We start from the raw sequence: 12772 nt of genomic DNA on the forward strand, positions 1-12772 counted from the left end.
CGTCCTTGATTCTGCACAAACTTTCAGAAAGCCCACCACGTGCAAAGCTCCGTGCTAGGTGTAGTGGAGGGAAAAAGTGAGCGTTGAGACAGAATCTCTGTCTTCCAGAGGATTTCCAAATAAAGAGGAGGCTCAATTCCAGAATAGTTTAACCTTTCCAAGCCTCAGTGCTATCTTTGGTAATAATTTCTCCTTCATCAGGCAGTTGTGAAGATAACAGAGAATGGGTGTAAATTACCTGCTGTCAATGCAGGGCTAGTGTATAGGAAGTGAGGGTAAAAGCTCTATCAGATTCAGACTGAGTGGATGAATTCATTCTCCAAGATCCTTCTTCAGAAGCCTCTCCTGACCTCCTAGGCTGCTGCTAGTGAGTCTCTCTCCTCTTCTGTGGTCATCATAGCCCTTGAGACAAAGTCCTCTATGTTGGGAGGGGAAAACAAGAGGGACAAGGGGAAATTTTCATTCCCAGCCATACCCTTCTGGGAGCACATGACTGGTACTTAGTGTTTAATGAAGAAAGGATTTTGAGTCCCATAAATAACAGGGTTTAGAGTCAGACCACACACTTAAGTGGCTTCTAAGAAGCCATTAAAAATTACATCCCAGAACAGAGTTGGGGGTTTTGTTTGTTGTTGTTTTGAGTTAGGGTCTGACTGTGTAACCCAGACTGTTTTTGATCCATTGGTCTCAAGTGATCTTCCCTACTCAGCCTCCCAAGTAGCTGGAATTACAGGCATAAGCCATTATGGCAGCTCAAAGGTTTTTAAGCTGTGTTTCTTACAAATCCTTTCCTGGGATTTGTGTTCCTTAAGAGTTCCTTTCCCAGGCCTTAAATGCAGGAAAATAGTGGGGCCTCTGGACTCCTCCTTCAACTAGAAGAGGTTTGTTTTTATCTCATTTATATACTGGTGGTCTGGTTAAAGAGCTCATTAAAAATTTTTCTGCAAAAAAAAAAAAATTGAAATCAGGCTGGGGATGAGGCTCAGTTATATGTGCAAGGCCCTGGATTAGATCACCAGCACCTCCAAAATTTTCATATATTATATGAAAATCAATTTAAAGGCATAGCGGTAAGAGCAGGGTACACAATAGGTACAGTAATTCAAAACACTATGTTTGATCCAGGCATCATAGCACACAGCTGTAATCCCATCATCACTTGAGAGGCTAAGGCAGGCAATTTCGAGTTTGAGATCAGCCTGGGCTACATAGTGAGATTCTGTCTCAATGAAGAGAAACAGAGATAGAGACAAAGAAAGGAAGGAAAATGGGAAAGGAAGAAAGAAAGGAAGGAAGGAAGGAAGGAAGGAAGGAAAGAAAGAAAAATGAATTGGCAACCTGGGGTCAGACTACAACTCCTGAGCTTCACCCTACTTCAGGAGGGAGAACCTACTCTAGGATTTCATGGTCAAGTGGGATATGGGACTATTACACATGAAGCTACCAGAAGAGGAGGAAAGAATGCAGCGTTGAGTTTCAAAAGTCTAGTTTTGGCTCAGCCAGTCAAACTAGTGAGATCTTAGGCAAGGTCCTACCCTTTTCTGGGTCTCAGACTCTTTCACTGTTTGAAAACAAGGGATTGAACTAGATGATACCTTTGAGTTCTGACTTTCTATGATACATTCTTGAGGATAATAATTAAGTAATTAGGGTTTATCCATCTAGCATATTGCTCATAGTTCTTTAATTAATCACTTAGGTCATCATGCTTTGTGTTCTAGTAAATTGTATCTGTGTCTAATGTCTGTCTCCTCTACTGACTATAAGACCTTTGAGGTTCTGTCTGATTCATTTCTGTGTCTCCCCACTGGGCCAGGCATAGGCAGGCCTGAGCAAACATTTGCCTTTAGTAAACATCTGTGTAAATTATTTTAATAAATTAGTAATATGTATAGGACTGTCAATGTCCAGGTGACTTGGAGTCACTTTTGTGGCACAGGTACATGAAAGGTCAAAAAAGAGGGAGATGGGAGGACAGATGGAGCCACCTGCAAAAGTTTCATAAGAGGAGGAGAATGGGCTGTTTCTTTTTTCTACTCTTTCACTAGCTTTTCCTCAATAGGTAAGCTCTTGTAGGTGGTAGGTGTGTATACTTACAAAAAAACTGAGAAACAAGGATACCCACTGAATCTAGATATTTAGAAATGAGACAACATATGAAAATTCTTGGGAGGGTAGGTAGAGATCATAGACAGGTTTTTGAGCCAGCCAGCCAGACAGGATTCAAATTGTGGTAAGTAGCACAGTATGGCCTTTGACAAGTCATATGACTTCTTGCATTCATTTCATCAATGCATATTGATTGAAAGTCTTGGTGCCAGGCAGTGTTACATGACAATGATGAAATGGAGAAAACATAAACAAATCCCTATTCTGATGTAACTAGCAAGGGAGATAGACCATAAATAAGTAATCATAGAAAAGTGCAGAGTGCTGTAAGAGCATATAACAGAGCCAAATTTTCATTCTTAGTTTTGTTCCCAAACAGGGATGACAAATACAAGTGCTCTGTGGGAGTGTGAGGATTAAGTGAGATAATTCATATGGAATGGCTAGTAAATTGCCCAATAGTACAAGAAATAAGCATTAATTTCCACATTTCAATGTTATTTTCAGTTTTTCTCCTTCCCTCTTTCTCCAAATATTAAAGCTGACTCATTCCTCTGAAAGAGAAAGGTGGATGGAGGAGGAGGAGAAAGGCCCTTGGTGATCTCACGTGTGCTGTGGTGGCTTTCAAATGGGTCTTCCCAGCCCTACTCTTCACTCAATTCCAGCTGCTGTAGTTCACCAATTGCCTACAAAGTTCTTTTGCTCAACCCCAGTCCACAGCCTCTTCTGGCTAACATTAGATCTAAAATCTCCTTTGTCTCTGATGAGGCTTCATGAATTCAGCCTTCTAGGGGCTACTTGGCCCCTTGGTCTTTCCTTTCTCAGGCTGCCTGAAGAGTAGACACAGTTTCTCTTCATTACTCTTCTATGGATATTTCCAAAGGCAAGCTCAATGTCCCTTTTCATGGTTTTTGATGGGAAAGACAGGAGACAGCAGAAACAATTAAGAAGGGAAGTGATAAATTAAACATAGCCCTAGAGTTTTTGACTCCTTTGAGAAACTAAGTGGATAGAAGGAGTGGGGACAATGGTCATGCCCTGTTCTTCAGAAGAGTTCCTCCTCCAAGTAGGCTGAACAAAAGTTGTGTTTCTTCCAGAACATCTTTGCATCTTTGCGATTCTCCAAACTGGGTAGTACCCAAAACAACTGGCATAATCTCCTCTGGGGAATTCTTCCCTCCTTAGTCCTGGTGTTCCAAGAACAATTCAACTTTATAGATGTCTAAATGACTCAATAGTCCCCGTCCCCTCCCTTCCTCCTCTAGTTTTCATGTTTGCTACCAACTTGCTGTGAGACCCTAAATAAATACTTTTTTAATGGTTTTATTAGGATATAATAGTTGTACAGGGGGTGTTATTGTGGCATTTCCATATAAGCATACAATGTACCAGGGTCTGGTTCACCCCTTCCATTATTCTCCCTCTTTCCCCTCCCCCTCTTTGGGTTTGAGCTCAGGGCCTCACACTTGCTAGATAGGTGCTCTACCACTTGAGCCACTCTGCCAGCCCTGTTTTCTGTCTTGGGTATTTTGGAGATAGAGTCTCTAGAACTATTTGCCTGGGGTTGGCATCTGAGATCCTCCTCATCTCTGCCTCCCAAGTAGCTAGGATTACAGTAGGATTAAAGGCCTGGCTCCTCCCCTGCTCTTTTTTTTTTTGGCCATACTGGGGTTTGAACTCAGGGCCTCATGCTTGCTAGGCAGGCGCTCTACCACTTGAGCCACTCCATGAGCCCTCCCTCTCTCCTTCTTAAAATGTCTGACAAGTTTCAATGTCCCATAATCATGCTTGTGTAGAAAATACAACTATATTCATCCTCTTTTACCCTCTTCCTTAACTCTCGCCCTCCCACTAGTACTCTCCCCTTAACATGACCAGTTTTACATTCCTGTTCATTGTTTAAGTGTCTGCTCATTGTTCAGTGAGGTTTTGCCTTGGTATGTTATCTGGAAATATATTATACTTTAATTAGTCTAACCCCCTTTATTATTCTTCTTTACCCTTTTCCTCCTACCCAGTGTTGTTCAACAGTTTTCAATGCATTTTGTTGTTCCTCATTCCTACACAGATGAGATATATTTCAATATTATTTACTTTCAATCATTCTCTTCTTCTTCCCCTCCTCCCCTAGTCTCCTTTAACAGTCCCACTACTGAAAACATGTTTTTTATATATGTATATGTGTCATATATATATGATAATGCTTGTATTTGGATTTGGATCTGTCTTCCATATATGAGAGAAAACTCATATGGGTGTGCAAGTGTTGTTATTATATCCTGTCTTACATTCCTTCAGATATATGTCCCAAAGTGCTATGATCATAAGGTAGTTTTATTTTTAGCTTTTTTTTTTTTTTGTGGTACTGGGGTTTGAACTCAGGGCCTACACCTTTGGGTATTGAGTTTTTTGAGATAGGGTCTCATGAACTATTTGCCCAGCCTGGCTCCAAACCAAGATCCTCCTGATCTCTCTCTCTCTCTTTCTTTCTCTCTCTCTGTCTCACTTGTGCACTCTTTTTTTTTTTCCTCTGCCTCCTGAGTAGCTAGGATTACAGGTGTGAGCCACCAGTGCCCAGATTATTTTTCGCTTTGTGAGGAACCTCCATACTGATTTCCATAGTAATTGTACTAATTTACATTTCCACCAATAGTATATACATGTTCCTTTCCTCCCATCCAGAGTCCTCGCCATATTTGTTGTTGTTTGTGTTCTTGATGATAGTCATTCTAACATGAGTGAGATGGAATTTTAATGTGGTTTTGGTTTTCATTTTCTTTATGGCCAGGGATGTTGAGCATTTCTTCATGTGCTTTTTGGGCATTCGTGCTTCTTCCTTTGAAAAATTCTGTTCAGTTCATTTGCTATTTCTTCATTGGGTCATTATTTCTTTGTGAGTTTAGTTTTTTGAGCTCCCTATAAATTCTGGTTATTAATTTCTTGTCAGATGCAAAGATTTTCTTCCATTCCGTGGGCTGTCTCTTCAGTCTGGTGACCATTTCCTTTGCTGTGCAGAAGCTCTTTTTGTTTCATGTAGTCCCATTTGTCAATCCTTTCTGTTAATTGCTGAGCTATTGAAGTTCTATTTAGGAAGCTATTGCCTATGACTATATGTTCCAGTGTATTCCTGCAGTAGTTTGAGTTTCAGGGCATATATTAAGGTGTTTGATCCTCTGAATTGATATTTGTACAGGGTAAAAGACAGGATTCTAGTTTCAGTCTTCTACATTCAGATACTTAGTTTTCCCAGCAGCATTTGTTGAGCAGGCTGTGTCATGCCATTGTATGTTTTGGGCTCCTTTGTCAAAAATCAGATGAATATTACTAAATATTTTAACATAATAACTTAGATATGTTTTTATATTCATTAACTCAATATATCAACTCTATGAGGCAGATAAAAAAATATATCAATATATCAACTCTATGAGGCAGCAAAAAAAATAAAAAGAGCAAAGTAAAACGTGCTTAGCACAACTGCCTTCGCACTTGACTACATCATTTCTCTTACCCACCACATGATTTCTTTTGGGTTGTGAGTGCATAACCTATTTGGCACAAGAAGTCTGGTCTTGAGGCAAGAAACCAGGGTTGCTCACCAATTCACACCAAGGTCTTGAGTTTCTCAGAACCTGTTGTATTTCCTGTGACACTAAAATGTGTCTTGGAACCAAAAATAAAATTACCAAGTGATCCATCAATTCTACTTCTGGGTTACTCAAAAGGAATTAAAACAAAGTCTCAAATATTTGTACACCCATGTTCACAGTAGCATTATTCACAACAGCCAAAATGTGGAAGTAACCCAAATATTCATGGATAGATGAAAGGATAAGCAAAATAAGGTATGTACTTACAATGGAATATTGTATAGCCTTAAAAATGAAGGAAATTCTGACACATGCTATGACATGGATGAAACTTGAAGACAAAATACTAAGTAAAATAAGCCAATCACAAGAGAAAAAAATGCCATGATTCCATTTATATGATGTGCCTTGAGTAGCCAAATTCATAAAAGAAAGTAGAATGATGGTTTCCAAAGCCAGGAAAAGGAGAGAATATGGAATTGCTTAATGGGTATGGTTGCAATTTTACAAGATGAAAAGAGTTCTGACAGTTGTGCAACAGTGTGAATGCACTTACAACTGAACTGTACACTTAACAATTTAAGGGACTGGGAATCAGCTCAATGGCAGAGTATTTGCCTATCATGCATAAGGCCCTGGGTTCAATTCCCAGCTTCACAAAGCCAGGTGCATGGTACACAGCTATAGTCACAGCTAGTCAGGATGCTGAGGCAGGAGGACTGCTTAAGCCTAGGACTTCAAGACCATTCTAGGAAACATAGTGAGACCCCATCTCAAAATAACAACAGCAAAAAGATTAAGATGGTAAATTTTATGTTAATTTTACTACCGTTAAAAATAAAAATAAATGGTGGGGAAAGGGGAAAATAAAAAGTAAAAATAAATGGTGTCTAGGAGCCAAAACCATGGTCTGAGCAATAGAAAGAACATTCTGGTCTAACTCTCTGCCTCCAAGATCATGATGTCATATTAGAAAGTCACTTTCCCTCTGGAACTCAGTCTCCCCAACTACAGGGTGAGCAGCTACTAGAATATTGATCCAGTTTAGCTTTAATATCCTACAAGATTGGAAAATCCAGAAACCTCATGGTTCAGAAACTGTTGACTGTCATCTCGAGATCTTTTATGGTATGTCGTTGAATGAGTATGGCCTCTGTAAAAATAACATACCACAGGATTAAGCCTCAAGATGAAACAGAGAGCTGTTGTTTGGGGGTTCTTTTTCTTACCATCTTTTTTTGTCTTTTTTTTTTTTTTTGGCAGCACTAGGGTTTGAATTCAGAGCCTCATGCTTGCTAGGCAGGCATTCTTACTGCTTGAGCCACTCCACTAGCCCTTTTTGTGGTAGGTTTTTTCAAGATAGGGTCTCGCAAACGGTTTGCCCAAGGCTGACTTCAAACCTCAATCCTCCTGATCTATGCCTTCTGAGTAGCTAGGATTTCCCATCTACCTCTTTCAAACCTTTATACTAAGCCTTTACCATGTGTTAGGTGTGTCTGCCTTGCATCATTCTTAAGACCTTGCTTAGATATTCTGAAGATGTCAGTTAAACCAAATTGGATTAACTAATTCTCATGCCTGTATTCTACTATTTTCAATAACTTTCACATCTGTTATCTCATCTCCTCCTCATAGAAGTTCTTATATATAAAATAGAGGCATACTCACTTTATAGATGAAGTAACTGAGGCTTAGGAAAAACGATAGAGTGAAGACTAAGTTTGCTTTCTCCTTGGGTTTTCTCCATCCTTAAAGTCTCAGCTCAAGTGAAATAAAAGCACCCATGCCTTGACCAATGATAAGTACACGAACCAAGTGTTATTTATGGTTTTAAAACAAGACCCAACTCAAAAATCACCTCTTCCTTTGGTACCTTCCCAAACTTGCCCTGTCTCTCCAGTCTTCTGCTGTACCTTAAAATACTTACATAACTGGTTTTTAATTATCTAATAAGTTTCTGCCTTCTCCATTAGCCCCTGAGCTCATCAAGATCTGCACTTCATCTTTATATTCTCACAGGCTAGGCTATCCAGTACATAGCAAGTACATAAACATTTTGCTAAGTGAATGGATAAGTGATGCATGTCCTATACGGCAGCCTAACTCCCTTTCCACACACCATAGGGCTTCTAGTAACGATTTGAAAAATGAAAGAAACTTCAGTAGAAGTGTAATCAAGAGATCACACTTGATTACAATCAAGAGGTTGGTGCTGCTCTTGGGGATATACCCAAAAGACTGTTACTCCAGAGGCACCTGCACATCCATGTTTATTGCAGCACTATTCACAATAGCCAAGTTATGGAAACAGCCAAGATGCCCCAGCACTGACGAATGGATTAAGAAAATGTGGTATCTATACACAATGGAATTTTATGCAGCCATGAAGAAGAACGAAATGTTATCATTCGCTGGTAAATGGATGGAATTGGAGAACATCATTCTGAGTGAGGTTAGCCTGGCTCAAAAAACCAAAAATCGTATGTTCTCCCTCATATGTGGACATTAGATCAAGGGCAAACACAACAAGGGGATTGGACTATGAGCACATGATAAAAGCGAGAGCACACAAGGGAGGGGTGAGGATAGGTAAGACACCTAAAAAACTAGCTAGCATTTGTTGCCCTTAACGCAGAGAAACTAAAGCAGATACCTTAAAGCAACTGAGGCCAATAGGAAAAGGGGAACAGGTACTAGAGAAAAGGTTAGATCAAAAAGAATTAACCTAGAAGGTAACACCCACGCACAGGAAATCAATGTGAGTCAATGCCCTGTATAGCTATCCTTATCTCAACCAGCAAAACCCCTTGTTCCTTCCTATTATTGCTTATACTCTCTCTACAACAAAATTAGAGATAAGGGCAAAATAGTTTCTGCTGGGTATTGAGGGGGGGGAGCGGGAGGGGGCGGAGTGGGTGGTAAGGGAGGGGGCGGGGGCAGGGGGGAGAAATGAACCAAGCCTTGTATGCACATATGAATAATAAAAGAAAAATGAAAAAAAAAAAAAAAGAGGTTGGTGCTGGGAATGTAGTTCAGTGCTACAGCACTTGCCTAGCATTGGAGCAGACTTGATTTCAGACCCTCAAAACCAAAGAAAAAAAAAAAAAGAAAACCTAGATCTGCTCAGAAAAGTTTAGGAATTGCTGTTTGAGCTGAGCTATTAATGGCACTCCCTGGTGTCCAAAAGAAAGTATAGCTATTGCTGGGAAACTGCCCAAAGTCTGGCCGGCTTGACTTTTAGAAACAGAATAATTATCCCTTCACTTCTAGAATCTTACTGCCAATATTTAATCATTCATTCATTTAACATCTACCAAAAATCTGTTTGTAAGAACCTCATTCCTACCTCAAAGAGCTCAGTTTTTAGGGAAAATATATACACATATGTGAAAAGATTAGTACTTGGTGTACCTGTTGATAATGTTTTGAAAAGGATTAGTACAAAGGTAGGTGAAAGAGCACAGAGGAGGAACAAATTGCCTAAAAGCAGTCAAGTAGACTGTGCAGAAACACACGGATTACAGGAAGAACAGGGAAGTAGAAAGTTTCTGGAATTAGACTGCCTAGATTTACATCCAGGCTCTGATGTGTGACTTCCGAGCTAGTTACTCAACCTCTCTGGCCTCAGTTTCTCCATCTAAAAAAGGAGAATACTGTAAAGTTTAGATAAGTTAGTATATATAAAGTAATTAGAATAGTGCCTTAGCATAGTGTAATGTACTCAATAAATGTGGACTCTTATTATTCTTCAAGGAATTTCAAAGCCATCAAAAATTATACTAAGAAGCTGGATACCAGAGGCTCACACCTGTAATCCTACTTACTTGGGAAACTGAGATTGGGAGGATCTTAGTTTGAGGCCAAGCCAAGCAAATAGTTAATAAGACCTCATCTCCAAAAAAACAAAATAAAATAAAATCTTCGCAAAATGGACTGGAGATGTGGTTCAAATGATAGAGTGCCTGCTTTGCAAGTATAAAGCCCTGAGTTCAAACCCCAGCCATACACACACACACACACACACACACACACACACACACACACAAATTATACCAAGATTGACCAGGTGTAATTTGCAAATTTACAGAGATTATTCTGGTAATGTTGAGAACAATTAGAGGAGATTTCTACCTCACAAAGCACTGAGTATTTGTCATTCCATTTTAAAATGAAACTAAGACTGAGAAAATGGCTCTGTTACATGCTCTTATGGTACTCTGTACTTTTGTATGATGGAGACAATGGAGATGGTCAGACAGACCTGTGCTAAAAACTCAGCTTACCTTCTTATTAAATGAGTAATCTTTAGCAGGAGCTGAGGAGTAACTGTGAAGTCTGATTGAGCAATAATGGTGTCAATAGAAAAGGGTCCAGATTTGAGAAATATGTGATGATTAATGAGACAACCAGATAAGGAATCAAGACTAATCATGATTATACTAGCTGTGACTTTGGAAGGTACTATTACTTAGTAGGTATTATGTTAAATATGCTATATTCAATTATCCATTCAACAAATATTTACTGAGCAATTTATTTACATTCCAGGTGCTGTCCTAGGCACTGAATAAAATAAACAAAACTCCTTGACCTCATGGAACTTACATGTTATCTCAAACAGTTAATATAGCTCCAGCAATCTTATGATATAACATACTTTAGATCCAGTTTATAAAGGATAAAATTAAGACTCTAACAAGTCCAACTTTCTTTCCTACATGTAGGGGTGTTTTTGTTTGTTTGTTTGTTTTGGAAGGGTATTAGAGTTTGAACTCAGGACCTTGAGCTTACTAGACAAATACCTTATCAGTTGAGCCATGCTCCTAGAAAGGGGTGATTTTTTTTTTGTTTTGTTTTGGTTTTGGTTTTTTTGGGGTTTTTTTTTTTTGCAATACTTGGGTTTGAATTCAGGGCCTCATGAACTATTTGCCCACGCTGGCTTTGAACCAAGACCCTCCTGATTTCTGCCTCCTGAGTAGCTAGGATTACAGGTATGATCCACCTGCACTCAACAGGGGGTATTTTTATCTATAAAATGAGATAGCGTCTCACTTACATAGCCTAGGCTGGCCTAAAACTTTTGATCCTTCTGCTGTTACCTCCTGAGTCCTGGGATTAGAGGCATGAACCACCATGCCCAGCAAAATACACATTTTTTTATGATACTGGGAATTGAACCCAGGACTTTGTGCATACTAGGCAATTACTCTGCCACTTGAACTATTCCCCTAGCCCTTGCTCATGCCTTTTTTTTTTTTTTGCAGTACTGGGGTTTGAAGTCAGGGTCTACACCTTGAGCCACTCCACCAGCTCTTTTTTTGTGATGGGTCTCGAGAGCTATTTGCCCAGGCTGGTTTTGAACTGCAGTCCTCACGATTTCTTCCTCCTGAGTAGCTAGGTGCCACTGGCACCCAGCTTCTTTCATGTCTTAACCAAATGAGTACACAGGTGAAGTGGCTTAGGCAGAAATGACAAACTGGAGGCCTGAATGATTAATCTGGGCTACAGATGTGTTATATATAACCTATACAAGGTTTTAAACTTTTTTATTTGTGTATATTAATTGTACAAAGGGGTTTAACTTGTAATATTTCTGCACATGTATATAATGTACTTTGATCTATACGCAGTGATGTATAGATTCTTGTGATGATGGGGATCAAACTCAGTACCTCATGCATGAGAAGCACATGCTCTACCACTAACTATATCCCCAGCCCAGCCCTAGGTTTTATACTTTTAAAGTTAGTTGAACAATTATTTAAAAAAGGAATATGTCCTATGAAAGTAGATTTTCCCCCTTCCTCCTCCCATTCTTCTTCTCCTCCTCCTCCTCCTTCTTCTTCTCTCTCTCTCTCTCTCTCTTGCTCTCGCTCATTTCTTTCTCTCTCTTTGAGACAGGGTCTCACTATGTAGTTCAGGCTGGCGTTGAACTCATGATCCTCCTGTTATTACAGGCATAGGCCACCACACCTGGCTTTTAGCGTCTCTTAATGACAGTCTGTCGAAACTGAGCCCACTTTCCTGCCTATCCACAGTCTCCATCACTCCCTGTTAACCCACCTACTTCCTTCAATCATATCACCCATTTTCTCACTTTGCCATTTGAAAATGTTTAAGATCCCTGGCTCGGAGCACAAGTCTGGTAGAATCTAGGTCAGGAGTTCAACGTTTGTTTTGGCCAATTTTCCAACACACAGTTGTTAATAAGTATTTGTGTAAGCAAATGAACTCATGCCAATAAGTTTGCAATGAGGATCTAGTATGTGCAGGGTTCAAATGTCACAGAGATAAATGACCTCTGAAAATTCACAATCACAACCATAGGGAGAGGGGCAGATATATTTATGGTCCAACTCTGGATACAGACTGATTTTGACAGGGTGGTTAGGGTAGGAGTTTCTAAGAAAGAGATATCGAACGATATGAGAAAAAAAAAAGCCAGCTACATGAAGAACGGGGTAGAGAGGAGTGTTTCAGGCAGAAGCAACAGCAGATACAAAGGCTGTGGAGTGGCCAAGAGTTTGGTGTGTTTGGAGAATTTGAAGAAGGCAGTGGGCTGGAGGTGTAAATCAGTGGTAGAGCAGTTGTGCTTGAGGCCCTGGGTTTGAGCCTCCACACTGCAAGAAAGTTAAAAAGAAAGAAAGAACAAAAGAAGGCCAATGTGATGGCCTAATAAAGCGGGGAGAGTGGTAGTAGATGACGTTGGACATGTATTTTTATATCAACAGCCTAACCCTTAAGCCAAGCAGCTGTTGGGCAAATCCGTGTTCTAGTCTTCAAAGGGTTTGCTCAGAACAGGAGCTGTTTTATCACTGTCAGTCAGAAGAGGGACTGGGCCTAATCCCTTCTCCTGCCTCTCGTGCCAAGGACACATAGGAGGTTTTAGTAGATCTGCTGACAGTATGCTTGAGAAGAAAACAGGAAGTGCAGACTGTCGAAGGAGGCCCAGGCGCGGCTCTCTCTTCATTGGGGCATTCATTCTCAAGTCGCTGACTGCTCCTCCAACCGACTCAGAGAGGTGGGAAAGTGAGATGCAGACAGGAACCCGCCTTAAGCCCTACCCGCAAAAA

General features: G+C 40.1%; 1 protein-coding gene across 1 annotated transcript in view; it reads left to right on the forward strand.

The window, feature by feature from the left end:
- Nucleotides 1-12772, forward strand: part of Stim1 (stromal interaction molecule 1) — a 205105-nt gene that overhangs the window by 1014 nt on the left and 191319 nt on the right. The gene's annotated exons all lie outside the window — the stretch shown is intronic.

The sequence above is a fragment of the Castor canadensis genome, chromosome 1 (genome assembly GCF_047511655.1).
Source record: "Castor canadensis chromosome 1, mCasCan1.hap1v2, whole genome shotgun sequence".
Taxonomy (NCBI): Eukaryota; Metazoa; Chordata; class Mammalia; order Rodentia; family Castoridae; genus Castor; species Castor canadensis.